The sequence below is a fragment of the Scaptodrosophila lebanonensis genome, unplaced genomic scaffold (assembly GCF_003285725.1).
Source record: "Scaptodrosophila lebanonensis strain 11010-0011.00,11010-0021.00 unplaced genomic scaffold, SlebRS2 tig00000043-arrow-pilon, whole genome shotgun sequence".
Taxonomy (NCBI): Eukaryota; Metazoa; Arthropoda; class Insecta; order Diptera; family Drosophilidae; genus Scaptodrosophila; species Scaptodrosophila lebanonensis.
The window spans coordinates 13,573,430-13,594,983 of record NW_022060545.1 but is presented as its reverse complement, the minus strand read 5'-3'; the positions used below and the strand labels follow the sequence as shown (position 1 = coordinate 13,594,983).

General features: G+C 36.2%; 1 protein-coding gene across 2 annotated transcripts in view; it reads right to left on the bottom strand.

The window, feature by feature from the left end:
• The window catches only part of LOC115622869 (regulating synaptic membrane exocytosis protein 2), an 85,686-nt gene extending 73,749 nt beyond the window's left edge, over positions 1-11,937 (bottom strand). For both annotated transcript variants that reach the window (XR_003995361.1, XM_030516956.1), the window contains exon 1: positions 11,785-11,937. The gene's annotated coding sequence lies outside the window, so the exon portion shown is untranslated. The remainder of the gene's footprint in view (positions 1-11,784) is intronic.
• Between the last annotated feature and the right edge of the window lie 9,617 nt (positions 11,938-21,554).

Here is a 21,554-nt window from a genome sequence, read left to right as displayed (position 1 = left end):
ATGTGCGAAGTGCGATGCATTGGCTTTGCATGCATAATCACTTTTTGTTGTGGCAGTCGTGTTGAGCTCGACTTTGATTTGGCTGCTGCAAATCGTATTATCCAAGCGCATATAAATGTAAAAATAAGACACGAAAAGCTGTTTGCACAGCAACCCCGGCGGGACCCCGACCCAAGCCAAGGATCCGTGTCGACGCAACAAAGCAGGAGCAATGTCTTTGGTTCCACAACAATGGGCCTCACATTTGGCGAATCTTTGTATTTGTGTGATTGGGTGTGTGTGTGTGTGTGTGGATGTGGATGTGATGGAGTAGCCTGGATGCCACGTTCTTTGTTATACGCCCTTAAGAAGCAAAGAGGCAAAGGATTTGTACGCCCTGCTGAGCGTCTTTTTGAGAGCACGTTAGCACACAAAATATTGCTGTTCATGCGTTTATATTGGAAAATATTGATTTACCTGCCATCAAAGGCATCTGTCGTGAATTATTTCTTTGCACGAGTATGTGTGTGTGTGTGTGTATCTACATTTGCACATATGTATGTGCTGTATTTGCGCAACATCGGGCATAAGTGCTGAGTTTGAGTTTACTTCTTTGTATTCGCCATAAACGCAATAATCAATAGAGCTTTGCTAAAGCTTGGCGAGACGAGCTGAGGCAGAGACGTTTCCGATAAGGCAACTGATTTCAGCCACGGCTGCTGCATGGCTAAGTGGTATTAATGCGAGAGCGTGCGGGTTGATCTAGCATCATTGAAGCACTCTACCTCGAGTCGGATTCAACAAGTGCAGTTTTAGTCGCATTGAGACGCGCAATTAAGGCTCAAATCGAAGGTGGACTTTCATTAAAGCTATGCACAAGTTTCAGACTCGGAATGACTTTTGATTGCAAGCTTTGTTTATTCGAATTAAAGAATTTGCATTTGCAAAATTTATATTTTTTAAGACAGTGTTATAAAGTGTCTTATAACTAAAAATTTTGAGGTTAAAATATATACAAGCTTGAAACTTAAATTTTAGTCAATAATGTCCCTTCAATCTCTATTTTTTGTCACCTAGTTTTCATTCAAATATTTTCCACATCAATCTACTGAAAGTGAGCGCCATTTAAAATAATATTAATTGAGGTTGTTTTCCGATTGAATTCATTTCTATGAGTGCATTTAATACTTTTGCTCTGGCTACTTGACATTTGAAATAATTATGTAAACGATAGAGATGATAAAAGGAAACATTAAACATAAAATGTGTTTGGCAAAAATGTGGGGAATAACGAATATATTTTCATTCAATTAATCAAATTTCCTTTTACATGTAATAGCATATTGTGTGTTCAAAATATGAAAACAAAATGTGCTCAATATTTGTTCAAATATATGTACACCCACATTACATTTATATTTAAGTGGGTGTTGATTGTCACTTGAGCTGAAATGGGCCACATCATATAATTAGATGTGGAAAATATGCTATGTCCTCACAATGACAGCATTTTCAACTTGTTGCTGATTCCATTTCACAGTCATTTGCGAAAGTGCGTCATCTTTTTATTAACATTTAAAGTGGCGCATTAAACGAGATTTTATTGTGTCGCACACTTTCAGTTCAAACACGCACATGCTTGCAATAACACAGCTCATAGAATTCACTAACTAATCCGCAACAGAACTTTAAATCGCTTTCATGGCAGTCTGCCACATCAGTTGGCGTTTTGTTGCCTGTTGCGTTGCCTGCCAAGCTCTAGCATGTTGCAGGGCCAACTGTTTGCAGAAAACGTTATTTTTGCCAAAATTATGTAAATTTGATGTGAGTTTTGTGAGTGTGCCAAATATGTGCTTTGTGCGTCCTGCGCCTCTCCATCTCTCCTCTTGACTAGGTAGAGTGAAGACGATGAAAATGTGGTAAACACACCACTGTAAAAAGATAGCAATGAGCTCGTTGCGCTTTCCTTGGCTCGTGAAAAGAGCACAACAACGAAGGACTGCGATAAGGAAAATAAACAGAGCATGGCAACAAAATGTTATAACTTTCTTTTCTGGGCGGACAAACTCGGAAAGTGGTCGTGAACTAATCTGATAGAAAGAGCGCCAACAAACAGGAAAGACCGCAAAAAATAATTTCACATCAAATATACTGAAAACGCGAAATTGTAGGCATTGTTCTAGGTATGTGTAGTATATAAACGGGAGGAACGGATGACTTGCAGATACAGTAATACACTATAAAGACATTTTTCTAATTTGTAATTGGGTAACACAAAGGCATTGTTTTTGGCATATTTTTAATAATGAATTGAAATTTAAAAAAAAATCGCAAAATAAACCAATATTTTCCTCAAATTATATTTTATATTCCAATAGAGCGCTGGCTTAAATAAATCTCAATGATACGTCTAATTCAAATATCTGTCTATATCTAAATTCAAGCAATATAAGCAATTAATATATTGTATATATATTTCATCAAAGTAGTATTAACGTGCTTGATAGTTTAATTATTTTAAAATTTCGATGTCTATTTCTATTGTCTGTGGTTGTCAGCGATTTATCTAAGTACTATATACAAGTATATAGTTAAAAGCATAAAAATCAAAATGGTTATATTAGCATAATATTATTACAAATATTACTTAGTTAGCAACAGGCCTCAAAACCAATTGGTGAAGTACTCCTACACAAATAAATTATATCGACATTCATGGAGACACATGTTGCATTACAACTGATACATATGCTTTGTGGGTGTCCACAACAGCTTCGACCATATGCCATCGCGATGGGTGTACAATTTGCCAAGAGAAGCTGCTAATATGGCTAACTTGGTCAAAGGCTGGCCCTGGTCCGCCTAATATTTAATTTGCGTCACTTGTAAGCACACGCTGGGGATTTGAAAAGCGGCTGTCAGTAGCAATGCAAACAAGAATGACTGCACATAAAATTTTGCTTTTTGCTTTTGCTTTGGCTGCCAGCAACCAGAAATAAATTCAATTTTGCAGACCAGAACAACAAAATAGCATGAAAAGAGAAATACTTGTAGTACATATGTACATATAATATATGTAGAAAATTGCCAAAAATGGCGCTTAATGCGCCAGAAAATTTGGCAGTAAAAGTTGCACAGGCTGTGCCCATGAAAAATGAGTTGTAGGCGTAATACAAACAGAAAGCATGCGCCAAAATACGTATATATATGATTTATGGCAGCAACAAAAACATTAACAACAACAGCACTGCTAGCAACAAAGCGAAACGGCTTAAGGCCAAAAAGTTGAGCGCTTTGTTTTTGGCTTGTCAATTTGTAAGTAAACGCAATCGCACGCATTGGCATGGGGCAAGGATAAAAGCACCCAGTCCTGGCAAAGAGCATATGCCAAGCTTACAGTACAGGCCGTGAGACACAGACAGACAGACAGACTGGCGAACAAACAAAACGACAGTTATGTAAATGAAAATGCAAATATAAAAACAACAGGGCTGTCAAGCAGAACACACCCACGAAAGCGCAAATGTAATTAACTCGTTGACTTTTTTTATAAATGTATAAAATAACCGACACGACTGACTTAAACAGGCGAAGAATTTGTAATTTACGGGAACAGTTTGAGGCAATATATATAGGACTACGGAATAGCACAATTGACGTATTAAATTGTATTCAGCTAAAAAAATAATCGACTGAAATTTTGTTAGGCACAAAACCATATTCTAGGACTTATTTTGAATCAGAGCAGTATAATGGCAAATCAATATATTTCTAAGGATGCACACAGAACAAGCATTAAATATGCTATAATTTTAATATTTATTTATAATATATTTTATAATAACCATTAAGAAAAGTGTCACCTTAAAATATAAATAAATAAAGATAAAACGCAATATATATAGGACTACGGAATAGCACAATTGACGAATTGTATTCAGCTAAAAAAATAATTGACTAAAATTTTGTTAGTCACAAAACCATATTCTAGGACTTATTTTGAATCAGAGCAGTATAATGGCAAATCAATACATTTCTAAGGACGCACACGCAGGTCATATTGTGATTCTATCTATCTTACAAATCATATCTTGCAAATACTCCCATTCACAAAATTGTTGTAATTAAAAGAAGGTATCACAGCAAATGTCAAACTAAATGCCATTCTGAATCCTATTATTCCTTTTTCCTCTTGCAAAATATTTTAATCTAATAGGCTTAAATTGAACTTCATCAACTTTTCCTTTCATGTATATGTATATGCATCTAATTGGCTTCCATTTAATATTAAAACGTATGTATGTCAATCGAAATGCGAAAAATGAACATTGAAATTGTACAAATAAAAGCGTGAATATGAAATTCATTATATTTATTTCAATTTAACAGATTATTTGATTAGCACTTAATTAAATGAAATAAATTGTTTTTAATATTTACGAAGTAAACTTTAATTAAATAAATGCATGCATGCAGTCGCTTGTTAAAATTTAGCCGATAGCACATTCTAGGGATACAAAGTAAATGGAATAAAGAATAAAAAAATATAGAATAAATATTTCTTAGAATAATTGGCGACAAAGATAAAATAACGAAGAAACACATTTTTTGTCTTTTGCGCCGTGGAAAAAGAAATCAATGTCAATTGTCAATATGTCATAATTCGTAAAATATTGGTTACATCGATTCATGACAAAGACATGGCTAAGTTTTATTGGAAATATGGGATTTTGAATCCTTTGCGATATAGATTGTGTGAAACAGAACTAATTCGTATATTTCGTATATAAAGGCCTTGCAAACTCTCAGCTTTGCTTTTGCTTTTTGAAATCCCATTTTTACGTGAAAATTGCGTCGAAAATTGCGTCGTAAATTGCAATAAAATTGTGGGACTAATTGAAGCTGACCAGCATGTCAGCGACCGATCGCTCAGAATCTTCAAATTAATCACCAAATATGTATGTAAACAGGCTCGATGTATAACACAATTTATTAAAAGAGTAGTGACTGGTAATGGAAATTTAGTCTCCTTCGCCAATGTTGTGAATGAAACGCTTTTAAAGCCAAGGCTAGTAATGAATTCGGTCATCTAGAGTAAATAATTAGACCCATTTGCTTGAAGCAAGCAATTTCTAAGGACCAGAATTGGCCAATAACAAAAGGAATTATTTTTCACCAGAACCATATTGTTTGTTTGTTTTCATTCATAACAATTCTCCTTAGGGAAAGATTTTAAATAAAGACATTTAAATAAATATTTATATACATAACCAAAGTATTCAACATATGAAACAAATAACTATGTATTTATAATAAAATAAGTTCAGCTTAAAGCTGAGATAAGCTTTAGGTTTTTAATTATTTTATGGACCTGCCTGTCCATCACGCAAAAGTTTTTTCATTTATTTTATTTCTAGTAGAATAGCGAACAGAATAGAAGCTCTGAATTAACGCCATTTTATATCATTGCTCGATGCATCCCAGTGGTGCTTAACTTTTGCGAACTGTAAACACAAAAAGGCAACACAATGTGTCTAGAAAGATGCACTACACGGATAATGGAAGCGAAGCTATGCTTCTTATGTATTTCGAAAAAAGCAACAGTTTGTTGCAAACTTTTCGCAAACAATTGCCTAAAATTTTCGTGCTGTGATCTTAACAAAAACTGGCTGATATGTAAAGTTATGTGCCTAAAAGCTGAAGAGCTGCTCATTCCCATGGCGCCATATTTTGGCCGCACTGGCATGTCAAAAGTTTGTCTTGGTTTTTGTGTTCATACCTATGAGTGCGCGGGCGGATGTTTGTGGTGTGGGCGTGATCTCAGTTTAACTTTCACATTTAGTAAAATTACTTTCTCTTTTTTGTTTAGCTTTTTGCCATTCTGTGTTACCCACAATAAAATGTTTACGATTTTGGAAAGTCCAGGCTAAGCAAAAAAAAAAGAACAACTGCCGAAGCAGAAGCAACTATGGCTCTGCATTAATCATTACGAACAACATGAGAAACCGCTTAGCGCTACGAATTTTAAAGTTTCCGAAAACCCACATAGACACAAAAGCTCGTCGCACGCAATTACATAAATAAATCAAGCCAAAAGGCACTCTTCCCCAACACAAGAACTTTCACTTGAGTCATAAAAGGGGAAAAATGGCACTTTCGGTCCGCGAACAGTGCAAAAATTGCATGGCCTGTAACTAATGGCCGACCAGAACAAATGCCGTAAATTGAGTTTTAGGAGACAAAAGTGAAAGAGAATCCGAATGAGACAAGGCAAATGAAACATCAGCAGGGACCGCCCTTCACTTTATCATTCTCCGTGGCATTGGGTCAAGGTTAAGCTTAACAAAACGTTGCCTAAACTTATCTTCTTCCCCTACGTATAAGTATGAGTGCGTGCGGCTATTCGGCCGGATGTGAAGGTTAGTCAGCTATAGCAGTAGGGCATGACGATAATCGCAAAGGCAACGATAGCAGCCTCCAGGTAGACAAACAAAATGGCGCTCGGAAATTGTAAAATTTGTTACCGTTGCGTTGTCGCTGCCATCACCATTGACGGAGTTTTAGGATTTTGTTTTGCATTTATATGGAAATTAAGTCCTTATAATAAATAAATAGAACCCCACCCCACCTATGTGCAAACAGACTATCCAGACTACGAGTATTGCATCTAAGATAGCATTTTAAGAATGTATGCGGACCCTGTCGGACCCACACCTACTTATCTGCATATGCAAATAGTAAATGGAAACTGCTGGAACTGGAAGTTCGCAAGGCTGCACAAACATTTTAATTGAAAATTGCAGTGCCGCAGTCAAAGTAAATACACATAGAAGAGCAGACACATGCCTCGTTAGAGCGTCTGAAGGGTGGGTGAATATCAGAGGCAGCTCGTCAGGCAAGCCCATTTCTGCCCAACTGGCTGCCAACATTCCCGCCTGCCTGCTGCAGCAATCAACAACAACAACAAATACAAGAAAACACATCTAAGCGGCGTCCGAACACAGAAAAAAAGTTCCCCAACGGCAGCTGGGTGTTTATGGTAACTATTTGCAAAATCGGTTGTGCTAAATTAAAAGACTAATTAAAACTAAAATATTCCTATGGAAAAAAGTTAGATCATATGACTTTTAAATAAAGGGCTGCCAACGGGAAGCGCCGTGCTAAAAATAATTTGAGCCAGGAAGCAATTTAAGAGACACTAATCAATTGAAAAGACCAATTAATAAACTACATCTGCCAATTGAATATCAATTTTATTATATACTTTCATATTTGAATTTATCTAAAATTTTAAATAACTTTTAAATCACTTATTCGCTCGAAGATGTTAATTTTGATATTTAAACAGTTAAAAATATTGAGATTCTCTTATTTGCTTGAATATGAGGAAAGTAAAGGTACTAGACAACTAGGGTTAAATAAACTAGGGTTAAATAAATAAATGTATTTAAGTAACGACAACTGGAACGAAATTAAAGAAATACAAACCTTAACAAAGCCATAATTATGATGACCACATTCTATCTATCAAAACGGAATTCAAATAAATATGTTCCAAAGTGAGTTTTAAATTGTGCTTAATATTGCGTTTTTATCTTCAACTAATTAATTAATCATTATTGTTTTTGTCGATTCACAATCACTTATGAAAGTCGAACACACGAGTATGAAATGGATGAATACGAATCCCTAGTAACTGAGCATTAAGATTTAAGGATTATTGAGTTTAAAAAGTATACAAAACCATAGTTTTAAAATAGTTTTGTTTCTTGTGTAGAACACAAATATTATTTTGAAGTAAGCACGACACAGTCATACACGATGGTTTACCATTTTTACAATGAGCCTTCCTCAGAACCAAGTTTGGATGATAACCGCTCTCTATGAACAAGTTGTGGTCACTAATTTTAAGTGCAATTTAAAGAATTATAGCCTAGGAACTTGGAGTACCAACAATCGAATAGATTTGAATTTACTAATGAATTTTCTAATCTATGGAACACATCAAAGTTAATTAAGATCCCATAACTTTTAGAATTCTAAATCAATTTCAATTCTAATCCAAATAATGCTATTAACTATTCTAGCCGAATACAGAGTGAAATCTTTAAAATTGCTTGTAACGTTCAACCGGAACTTTAAATTGATTTGATTACTGCATAACGTTTGATCAATCCAAAATGCGTGCGGCGCAAAAAGTGATGTAATGACGGAAAACGGAATTCTTTTTAATGAATAACAAATATGACAATGGCATTGGCATTGGGCCAGCACATCGTTGGTTGGCCACAACGAGTGGGAAGCAGACACATGCCATCAAAATTAATTTAATTAAATTTCACTTTGCGTTCTCGATGGCAAACAATTTATGCAAGAATTTGTGTGCATGTAGACACACACTCATACGAGCACACTCATACATAAATGCATTTGAATATACTCGTATATATTGTTTTTTTGAACAGATATAAATGCTGTTAGTGCGTGTAATTCAAATGTACGATTCTGAATAAATCGTTGGTAAATAAAACAAATATGAAACTTGTTGAAAAAATGCGCGACCAAATATTTAACAATGCGGTCTTTTTGAGCGTTATAGGGTTATGGCGTTTAATGCATTTTATATGCGGCGTTATTGTAGGTTTGTATATGTATGATCAACAAGTTTTTCAATTTCAGGTTGCTATCAATGGCCACGAATTTTAAACTCATAGAAAAAAATACCCATTAGCAATCAATTGAAATTTTCAGACTGGTATTAAATTTGTGGCATCTTGGAACAATTTAAATTTATGATTTAATTGTCAGTGAATTTTTTAAAATACTTGTTTTTGAAATTCTTCTACAGGTCAATAAGTTTACTTTATAACACTCCCAATAAAAAGTTTTAGTGTTTTTGAAAACATCAGTTATCACGTCTTTTGTACTAAACGTACGCAAACCCCCCGCGCAGAAAAGTATGCTATAAAATTTGTTTGAAGCATCACCAAACCAAATTCTAGAATGTTTACCAATACCAATTCTTTAAAAACGCCTAATACGCTAATTTCTTGTAAGTTATGTAATAAATTGTATTCAAAAATTACTTTTGAATGCATTTTCTATTCTATTGGCTTAAATTTGTACAGCTGACATAAATAATTGCATCCAGTGAACAAAAATTTAATTTAACTCTCGCTTTCGCTCATATGCATATGAATTTCGCAGGGCTTTAATAAATATATAGAGTAGTTAATACTTTGGCAGTTTGTTATGTTTTATTAAGTCGTTCATAATTTCAGAACAATGGCAAACACTGTGATTAAATACTAGCTTATGAGAGTGAGCTGAACACACAACTAACAACTTAAGCTAGGATTAAAAACGCATAAATGACAATTTCAATGAATTTTATTTCGCAATTAATTTAACTTTTGAAAAACTTCCCAACCCCAACGCAACAATTTTAAGCACTCTGACTCATGGGACATTAATGAATACACTCTGACATATAGTATATGCGAGTCGGTTATAATTCCAAGCTGACAGTTGCAAAGAAGCAGACGGGCACGTTGGAAAACACATAAATGGACAAGATGACGAACAGTAGTTTAAAATATCATTTAGTTTGGGCTGTCGTTTCAATTCCCATTTCCTTCTGTACGTGTGTGCTGCAAGTTGGTGTATACGTATCTCTATATATGTATATCTGCGACTGTTGATATGAACATTATGACTGGGCATAATAATTTCATTTCATAGCATGTTTGCTTTAAATTAAAAAGCTTCAATGATATGCACAATTGGCAAATTATGCAATTATCTTTTTATTCTGTGCACACTTTTAATGAATAAAAGCAATCGGCGCAGAGATTGGCATATTTGCATTTTGTATTTCCACAAAGCACTTTACATTATGGCAACACAACAATTTATGCATCACTTCGCATCACAACAATACTTCAATGTTGAACGAACCATAGGCACAAGTTGCAAGGACATTGATAACGAAAGCAACGGCCATTATATGGCACAATAACAAACCGAACTGAAAACTTTTACATTGTTCTGAAGCCCACTTTGGCGTTAAAAGCAATTTGTAACGCATTACTAAAATATAAAATATTTGCATACATAACAAATAACCCATTAAGCATGAAATTTGTGAAAAATTGTACTCAAAAAACGGCTTCATACCGACTAATGGCAAACGCTTAAAAAAGAACACCCGCCACTAAAACAGACCCACGTTGCTATGCACCTGTACGACAGATAACTGCCAAGTCTTGATGGTAGTGCAAATATTGCAATGGTTATATTAAACATTTTAAAGTATGCGCAGCTGGAGCTTTAACTTATTGGGGACTTCCCATATTTTACTTTAAATATAACACAGAAGTTGGCTTTTACAATTTTGGTGAACTAAAAGAAATCCCATAAAATTAAACTAAAAACAGAGAGGACTAGTTGTAAGCTCAGACAAAAGTATGACGTCTTTTTAGTTTGTAATTGCATACAAAAATCATCTAATAATGTCATGCACCTCTGGCCATATATTGAAATCTTAAATCGCATATTCATACCTACAACCACATGTGGTATCTTACCACCAACGTCAAAAACCTAACGTAAATATAGACAAGTCATTGCATAATATTGTGATGCGCAAAAACCTGATCCCTCTGTACATTTGGTTTTAAAAGTACTTCAGGCGAAGCTATTCAGATTATTCGATTTAATGACACAGCACGGTAGATATAAAATAAATAAATTTGAGAATCCATCTGCGGATATCACTTCTGAAGTAACTACAACTTCTTGCCTACCAAAAATAAATTTAAATAATTTAAATAAAGCTTTAAATGAAGTAAATCTATTATGTGGACTGCCTTTTGCTGCTGGCTAAGTGATTAAGTTAATTATAAATTAATTAGTCAGACCCTCAAACAGCACAGCAAAATAAAATACAACAGCAACAACAAAGTAGGACCAACATTGGGGGCCGAAAGCAGACGCGCATCAACATCAAAGTATCAATAATTAATCGCCTGATAATGTTTTCAATTTCTTGCTTCATTAAGTTGTTTTATTTTTGCGCCTTTGCGTCCAACGCTTTGGCCGCAGGATTTTGCTTACTTAAAGGCCATGGCATTGACTGAAGAACCAGCGGCCTCTAAGTCAAGTTTATAGGTTTTGTTTTAGTTTTTCAACAATTTGTGGAATTAGAGCTTTGGGCTATCAATTGTTTGGGTTTGAGGGAACCAAACTTCAGATATACATGTACTCGTGGTACTAATTTACAAAAAAAAAATCAATATTCGCTCAAATTATTTCCCAATTTGTAATTGTTTTGAACATCACTAGTTGCGTTACATAAATATGTTTAAAGGAACAAAACAAAGCAACGGCCTTCAACGCAAGACCAGCACGCATTGAAATTGAACTTGAGCGAAGGACATCATCATGGAAATTGTAGAGTTTAAATTAAAATGAATTATGACAGACAGCCAAATGCGAAACACATAATACACATTTATATCATTTGATGGGAATGGGGATTTTAGAAATTGTGCAATGCCAGTTATTACACATGCTACGCTACTACACATTGAGCAGAGATGGACGGCTGACGGAAATAAAAAACTGAAACCGGATGTTCGCCTGACGGCCATGCCGGAAATTAAACTATTTGATAGCGCGCTGGCTTTCATAATAGCTATAGTAGTTGTGAGATATGTGTACGACTATGAGGAACTAACGCGAATGCTGTGTAACCCAAGTAAGTAATATGCATGCCAAAAAAAAAAAAGGGAAGCCTTCACTCACCTGTGCCCAAAAAGTTTTGCTCGAGTTTCAAGGTAAAGCATTTAAAGCTGAAGTTGAAGGTACTGCAGTGAGGCGCTTTAATTTTATTTTCTTGCACAGTTTTTGCACTTTTTCTTTTTTAGAATATGCGCGAGAATTTATTTAGCAGCACAGGTACCGAGTAATGTGTATGTTTATGTGTGCTTGTATATATATTTATATATATATGTGTGAATAGAATTGCTTAACGCGTTTAATTTTCAACACTTCGAAGCCAATAGCGCAGGCACTTCAAAGTTGCTGCGTCTGCGTTCGTTTTGGTTGCTGCTGCTGCCTCAGCTTCTGGTGCCTTTTGTTTGGCTACGTTCGCACACAGAGAGGAGGTAGCGACTTACACATACATACACATGCCTGTACACCCACACACCTTGACGATGAGTGCCTCAGATAGCATTGCAAAGCGCGCGCCTAGTCGTTTGAATGTCTGCAGGCAGCTTCCGCGTTCTGCGTCCTGTTCACGAAACGGCTCAACTCGAACTGTGACGACGCTCAGCTGCTGCGGACCAGCTAGCCAGCCTTCGCTTGCTTCGCTTCCTTCGTTTCTGCTGCTCTTGCGCTCTCTCTAACACACATACACACACACACAGGAACTCTCCCACATAAGAGCGTATCGTGTGGCTCGCTGGAAAGCGCCGCTGTAGGTACGTTTGCAAATGTGCTTGTGTGAGTGTCGGAGAAAAACCAGCTGGCGCAGCATTAAAAAGTAATATCAATTTCCACCTTCAAACGGCGGCGCGCACGAAAGCAACAGCTAAACGTTTTCCCTGGGTGCAGTGAGTGGTGAATGCGGCTCTTGGTTCAATGCTGGTCCGCCCCCAAAACGCCTTCGTATTAACGGTAGGTGCGCGCGCTCTTGGCGATTTCAAGTCTACACGCGCACACAATAAATAGTATGTGGAGAGTTTCATAATTGTTGCATGTCAATATTGCGTATACGCCAAGGTGCTTCGCATTTGAGAATTCAATAGGGATGAATAGGATTTTAATCTGCATACATATGTAAATCGGTGTATATGTAAATACCATGTAAATAATATGTGCATTAATCAATAAATAAATTTAATATTTTATTGCATATTTGTAATATATTTCAATTATTATACTTATTATTTAAATATGCAATTGTTGAAATAATTTACATAACTAGTAGTTTTGCAAGTCGATACAAATTAAAATGGTACACTCGAAGAATTTTAGTCGAAATGTAATTAACAGCTTCTTATAAAGCACACCCCAAAATTTAAATTCAACTTCAGTTTAGCTTCAGCTTACCATAAATATAAACCAACACACACATGCTGTAACACAGCTGTAACTCACGGTCGCCCTTCGCACATGGACACAAACGCAGAAAAAGCGCAACAGGACCAAAATAATTGCGCGTTAAACATGTGCCAGGAGAAACGAAGAGCACAAGCCGACGACAGCCTTGCAATCAGAGAGAGAGAGAGAGAGAGAGAGAGAGAGAGAGAGCGAAGACAAGTTGTAGCCGAGCAAGGACGAAGTGGGATGACGAGAGCACCGCTGGAAATATTCAACTGGTTGTGTTTTTTTTTCTTTTGCCTTTATAGCAAGCAACAGGATATGTTTCCAACATAAAAACATCGCCAAGGCAGAAACATCGCTACACACATAGCGAAAAATCAACAGAACCGACAATAACAACAAGTAATGCAAAAAAATCAAGTCCAATGAAGGCGCAGCAACCACTCGCGCGCTTTAAGCTTGAATACCAAAACAATTTCAAGGCACAATATAACTCACGTAAAACCAAGAAAAAAAAAATGCCAAGAAAAGGGAAAAAAGGAAAACGAAGGCAGCAGACATTTTTGCCAGCAACTGAAGGCCCAGCTTTGCGTGCCAGATAGGCCTGCAGGCGCTTGTTGAAAGACAAACTGCGTGCAGACATTAGAAAGCTATGAGGCATCGCGAAAGCGAGCACCGAGAATTACACTAGATGATAAATGTATTGGGAATAAATACATTCATATCTGATCAAAACAAAGAGACGAGTTGATGCCCCAATGTTAGTCTTCAATTCGTCTGTCTGTACTAAGAGTATTTCGAGAGCCAACAACAGGGTTTCAAAATGATTTTAGGTGAATTCAAAATTATATTGAAATTATAACTCACTTTGGCTTTTGTATACATAGCTGAACAATTTATGTTTATTGAAGAGCGAGGGAGAGGGAGAGAGGCGTGAAGAGGCGTGTTCAAGAGGCTGGCAAAGAGTATTCAAGACTTGGGCTGTCTTTTTCTTAATGCTTAGTCAAATTATAAATGCCCAATACTGTAGACAGTGCGCCCAGGTGATTGTACAAACAAAAACATCCAGTGCTGAGTGATGGTATCAAAATTTCTGGAAACGAGGCGAATGCCACAAGGTTAACATCGTTTTAGTTTTGTTGTAGCTCCTCTTGCCAAAAGGAAATACCGAAAAGGTACACGCACTGTGTGGCGATTAAGATGCCGACGTGTTGTTGCTGGCGCTGTCGACCTGGCCCACTGGGCTTATCGTGACAGACAAAAGGGAGACCAGGATAGGCAGGCAGGCAGGCAGGCAGGCAGGTGGACTGATGGACAACGGCGGCCAGACTGGCATGCACGCAGGCAAAGGCAGCTTATCAATTTGTATGCCCGCCTGCAGATATTTATTTATGAATATCCTTTGGATACTTAACCGCTGAGTGCTTTTCTTTAGGCGGGAAATGTTAGAGTGTTGTGCGAAAAGTTCCAGTCAGACGAGCACACGCCTTTATACCCTTTTCGAAATTAAATTCCAAATATTTCTGCCACACCTGCAAGCCCACAGGCTAGCACCCGAAGCCTTATGCGCCCTATGCGTGCGAACACATGCACGTGTATTTGTGCGTGTGTTTATGCCACACCTGACCACCTTTCCTCCTTCAATCCAGGTCCTTTTCATCTGTCTGGCATTGTCACGAAGCGTTGCTTAATTTTATTTTTATTGCAGATTGATTTTTTCAGATTAAGTTACGTTTTACAGCACTCGCTTTTTGGCCACTTTTTGCATTTATATGGGGACATTAAGCTGTTGGGTCGTGCGTAAAAGCTGCTGTATACTTTGTGAGGCAACAATGTCTCAATGCATCAGCTTCAGGAGATGTTTTAGTTTGCATTTATTTAAACAATATTGAAGTTGAAAGAATTCGTAATTGGTTACAGGAATATCGATTACGCTGTAAAATTAAACCCTAGCAACATACTTTCTTGTATTGTACTTATTACCATATTTTTCTTTTACATGGAAATCTAATGATATTGGCGTTGCTAAACAAAAAATTTTTGTTATATAAAGTCGACCACACGTTCATTATTATGACGCACTATTTTGCCATAAAATGGATCTGAGTTGGATTTCTTGAAGTTCCTTTCGGTAAAAGCTTTCAGTATTTCAGTAGCTTAAGTTTGAGTTTGTTCCTCAGTTTGCCACGCCACAACCATCATAACACAAGATTGATTCGAAAATTTCAAAGTTATCATAAATTATATTAAATGTCGAAAATAACAGATTAAGATTAAATATTAACCAAAGATATTATTAAATGATTTGATTGATTCCTGTGACCAAACCCACTGTCAAAATAAAATTTTTGTAGCCAACGGCTTTCTTTTCAAAAAAGTCATAAATGAGTGTTAAGTTTATTTCGCTTAAAAGTTATGAGTAATTGAATTATTAAATGCATTTTATGTCCTTCTTGACAGCATATTGCGTATTATACTGCGATTGATTGTTAGCTCGATACACATGCATGTGTATATATATAAGTACATATGTACATTTTTGCGACATTTATAATTAATTGAAGCCTGTCTAATAATTATCCAATTAGAAGAAAAAACTAAGCTACATATGTATAATAGAAATAAAATAGTATTTGTACTATCATACTTAGAAGTTTTTTAACGAAAACAGATAAAATTCTGTGCTTATATGTGCTTAATAATACAATACAAAATTAATGAGGAATATAATGCTGAACTATCTATTTTTCACATTCGGTAAAAGTAGTTTTAGTTGGTTTTTAATGTTCAAATTTATTTGTTCTATACGAAAACATGTGTTTTTTCTTAATCTATCCAAAACAAGACCGACTATATTTCCCATTCGGCACCTGGTATCATCTATCATTTAAGTTTTTTTTTTTCAATTTGTATTAATTTTTTTGTGAAGTAAAGGTACTCTTTGACCTTTAAGAGTTCAGACCTTTGAAATTTACTCAGAAAGAAAGACTTATAAACTTGATTATTCGCATTTTTAGTAATATTTGGAACTACTTATGCGATGGTTATGTGATATTTATTTACAGAGTCAAAATGCAATTAAAAACTAAATCCAACTGAATATAACTTACAATGTGAAATAAATGAGTAAAACTTAAAATAAATTGCATTTATTATGAGCTAACGAAAACACATAAGCAATATTAAGCTTTATTCAAGGCATTCGTAATTTATAATCTTATCAAGAGCTATCCAATTGGCATACTATATTCAAATTTTTACTCCGCAATTGAGTCAATGTTCGTTTGAGTGGAGAAAGTCTAAAAAGCTTAGAAGCAATCAAAATGCAATTGTTGTAACAAATTAACCAATATTTAACAGATATCTGTTTTCTGCTATCATCCCAAGAAGATAACAAAATTTTGTGTGGCCATTAATATGAGTGCGGTAAGATCTGAATAATTTATCTATCGTGTTTTTAATGTTCGGCTAATAAATATAAGGGGACCAACCCATATATTTAATATGGATTAATGGTAGTCAGGTTTACGCCGCTGTTTGTGAGAGGCACAGCACCAATGAGCACGCATTCGACTTTAATTAGCAATGCAAGCACCACCGGTCAGACCGCTCTGCACGCAAACACGCCAACCGACCTAGCGGCAAACAAACTAAAAGTAAAAGTTAAACATTTTCATGCAAATGGTTTTGTATAACCATGAAATATTTTCAACAACACCGCACACTCTCCCACACAAACGTACAAACATACAAACGTACATGTGTGTATGCCACATGTACAAACATATACATACAAGTACATACATACACATATACAGATACATACGGGCGTGACAGCCCCTAGCAAAACTTTTTCTACTAGCACAAAGCAAACAAAATCAAACCGAGCAGAACAAAGTGCACAAATATTTACCTATGGTCAGTCCATCGGTCATTAAAGCAATACCAACAGAAAACGACACAATACCAATAGCAACGACAATAGCAATAACAACAACAAAAATACCATACATTGAATTAAAGGGAAAATGATACAAAAGCATAAAAAATCAGTTGGCATTTAGCTAGTTTAATAATTTTAATGAGCCGCTTGCATGTTCAGCAGTGCGTGGAAAATGGAATGGCCAATGAAGTAACTGAAGGTCCTGCTAATTGGCAGCCATTAAATGGAATTAAAAAATATTTGCGATATGAATGTCTTCCTTCGTTTCATTTTCTTTCGCCTTTCGCAAAACGAATAAATTAAAGTAAGGCGCACAGAATAGAAACCGATGATAAGTGCTTGAGCTCATTTTTCATTTCCATTCGCTCTCAATTAACAATTGCTTGGATAACCTCGGGCATGTCATAAGCCTTGGCACATGGATTACCATAAGAAATGGAGCAAAGTATAATAAAGCTCGCACAAAGGGGGTTTAAATTCAAGCACATTTTGAACTGATATAAATACGTGTATATACCTTTGGTTTTTATTGATATTGATATATTTTTTTATTATTATTATTATTAACAGTTCGGCTGCAATGTAAAATGTACAGGCGAACAAATATTTAGCTATAGCTACGAGGCCTTAAGCTAGCATTAAATAACAGTTAAGGATATTTAAATTTGTTACATATAAATATATAGGACGGGGCTTAACTTATTGTATGTACAAATTATGTTATAGGGCCTTAAGGGTATTGCTATTGTTGAGGTATCGGATTATCGTTTCTATATTAAGGGGATTGAGATCAAAAAGGGATTGGACGGGGCTTATTGTGGGGAATAGAGAATTTCGTATAGGTTGTAAATGTGGGCATTCCGCCAGGATATGTTGAATGGTTATACGCTGGTTGGTGCACATAGGGCACAGGGGCGCTATGTGAGGACGATTAAAAAGGTAACTATGAGTGAGGTTGGTGTGGCCCAATCTTAAACGAATAATTTTCGAGAAAGTGGAGCGAGGAATTGAAAGCTTGGATTGATTTCGACCGTAGTCGTATATTGTATTCGCTTTTGTGTTGTTGGAATTGTAGTATGAGTTCGTTTGATGAAAAAGAGATATTTGTTCGGATTTGAAATGTTTTTTTATATGTTTTAGGATATCTGTGATATTAAAGTTATTGTGAAATGTGAGTGGGAGGAGAAAAGCGTCTTTGGCAGTCTTATCTGCATCTTCGTTGCCTTTTATCCCGCAGTGTCCAGGAATCCATATTAGTTTTAATTTTTTAATGTTTTTTAATAGTAATTGTCTTATGGCAGATGGGTAATATGAAGTATTGGTGGAATTGGAGATGGCGTTTATTGCTGAAAGGGAGTCAGTACAGATAGCTGTAGGATGAGGAGAGAGTTGCGATAAAAGTGTTGCTTTGTGGATGGCAATAATTTCGGCTGTATAGATGGAACTGTAGTAAGGTAATAGGTTTTGCTGGTGAGAATCATTAGCTACTATGCTAAAAGAAGCTGCACCGTTCATTTTGGAGCCGTCGGTATAAATGAATGAGTAAGATGAGTAGGTATTTTTCAGCTCTAGGAATTTTTGGTGGTAAACTTGTAACGGAGTAATGAGTTTGGGTAGTTGGTGTAGGGAGATGTCTATTGCGGAAGATACATCATTCCAGGGTGGAATAGGGTGTCTCTCTTGGGGAAAAGGTTTGAAGGGTAGACCAAGATCTAAAACTGATTTCAGGGCTCTATGTAGGGCGGATGGAATATTAGGGTTTGGCTTTCTTGATTTAAGTATTTTTTCTATTGTTGGTTTCAGTGGTGATCCGTTTGAAAGTAAAATTTGTCTAATAAGTTTGGCTGTGGAAAATTTTGTTCTGATATCTATTGGCATCATGTTGGCTTCGAAGAGGAGGTTGTATATGGGAGTGGAGCGGAAGGCACCAAGAGCAGATCTTATTGCGGAATGGTAAATTGTTTTAATTGGCTTTAAATAGGAAGCAGGGGAGTTTCCGTAAAGAAATATACCGAAATCTATCTTTGACATTATTAGGGAATTAATAGTGTGAATAACGCTGAGCTGGCTGCAGTTGTATTTATTGTTGGAAATGCATTTTATAATGTTAAGCTGTGTTGAAATTGAAGCGGTTAGGTTAGATATATGGTCTAGCCAGTTAAATCTTTTGTTAAATGTAATTCCTAGTATTTTTAATTTGTCTGTATTTTCTATAGGGGTAAGAGTGGTAGAAAGTTTGATTTGGCAGGAGTGCTTTTTGCAAATATGGAGGTGCTTGCATTTAGAGAGCGAGAGTTTGGCCCCTGAATGCTCGCACCAGGAGAGAATGTCGGTGAGTAAAGGGTCTATGTCTATTTGAGAGCTATTGTTTAATTTTTTAAATATATGGTAGTCATCGGCGTACGCACAAAAGTTAAATTGCTTGTGTTTATTAATTATGGAGTTAAGTTTGTTGAAGGCGATGATAAATAGGATAACTGACAGGGGTGATCCCTGAGGGATGCCGTTGTGTTGGGGAAGGGTTGAGGAAAAGTGGTAGTTGGCATAAACTTTAATTTTTCTGTTGGTCATAAAGTTAACGCAGTATTGGATTATTTTAGGACCTATTTTCCACGAACGCAACTCGTCTATTATTGAATGGATGCCAATTTTATCAAATGCTTTGGTAAAGTCGAGTGATATAATTGAGGCATGGTTTTTTGTAGATAGAGAGGACGAAATCAAGTGGTCTAAAACTAGTAGACTGTCCGAAATCGACCTTCCTTTTCTGAAACCTGTTTGACGGCTATCAATTGATTTATTATGGGAAACAAACCACCATAGCCGGTTGGCGATAATTTTGTCCAGGGTTTTGGCAACGCACGAGTTAAGGGATATGGGACGGTAAGAGTTGAGGGAAGTTTTATCGGAATGTGGCTTGTTTAGGGGAATTATTTTACTCAGCTTGTAGTGCTGAGGTATGTGGCTATTGAAGATGTTATTAAAGTGGTCCACTAAACGGAGCTTTACTGAGGGATGGAGGTTTTTCAGCATGGCGTAAGATATACGATCCAGGCCTGGGGATTTTCCTTTTAATTTTGAAAGAACTATGTTAAGCTCGAGAGTGGAAATAGGTGACTCTATTTTTAAGGCAGAGGCGGACGGCCGGTACTTGGGAGGGGCTAGTAGGGAGCTGTTTTTCAGAGTAATAAAGGTGTTGGAGAAGTTTTCATCACTGGATTCGGCAGACCAGAAGGTACACAGTTCATTGGCTATGGCTAAGTTGTCTGTAATATTGACTTGGGAATCTGATTTGGTAATGCAGTGGATTGAAAGACTTGTTTTTAGACCACAGAAAGAGCGTAGGTTGCTCCAAATCCTAGAGGAAGAAGAGCCGGGGTTGATTTCGGCGGTAAAGGATTCAAGGGATGTGCGTTTTGCTATTTTTACTTCTCGTTTGAATAGTGCATTTGCTTTTTTATAATTAATTATGTTAGTAGTAGATATGTTTCGTCTTAGTGTTAAAAAAAGGGAATTTTTAGATTGTTTTAATTTTTGAAGGTTTTTGTTCCACCAAGGGACCTGGTGTTTTATATTATGTTGGTAAGTGGACTGTGGGATGGAACAGTTCGCACTTTGGTGAATGATTTTTTGAATGTTTGCTGATTCCTTGTTCAGATTTTTACTTTTAGGGCGTTGGTGGTGAAAGTGGTAGCTAGCGTCTTGAAATCTTGGCCAGTTTGCCTTATCTAGTTTGAATTTGGGAGTTATTATTGGGGTTGAGTTGGTTTCGAATAGGGATGTGATAATTGGGAAGTGGTCACTGCAGAAGGTATCGGATTCGGTGTGCCATGAGGAATGAAGAGCGAGAATTGGGGTGGCGAAAGTGAGATCAACATGGGTCAGGGTGCTATGTGTACTGAAATGGGTAGGAGAGCCATCGTTTAGTAGGATTAGCGGTGATTGTTGTATAAATTGGGCTATGATGTGTCCCTTCTTATTATTACGGGGCGATCCCCATAGCATATGCCAGCTATTGAAATCACCGGTGATAAGGGTGGGAGTGTCTATGTTGCTGAAGACATTTTCTAGGTTATTGATGGTAATCTTATGATTGGGGGGGATATATGAGCATATAATATTGAAGGTTAATTTAGAGTGGATTTTGATGCAAACGGAATCGAAGTCTTGTTGAAGGTGTATCTCAGTATGATGAATGGATTTGTGTACAAGAATAGCGACACCGCCTGACGCGTTGCCAGCAGAGTTGATATTGTATATAAGGTAGTTGATTGGGATAGGGAAGTTTCTTAGCGTATTTAGGTGGGTCTCTTGAAGAGATATAATTTTTGGGGAGAATTTTCTTATCAAAAGCTGCAATTGGTTGTAGTTATTTAGGTATCCATTAAGATTCCATTGGAGTACTTTCAACATTTTGTTGTTATATTTATATTTATATTTAAATACACATATATATATATATATATATATATATATATATATATATATATATATATATATATATATATATATATATATATAT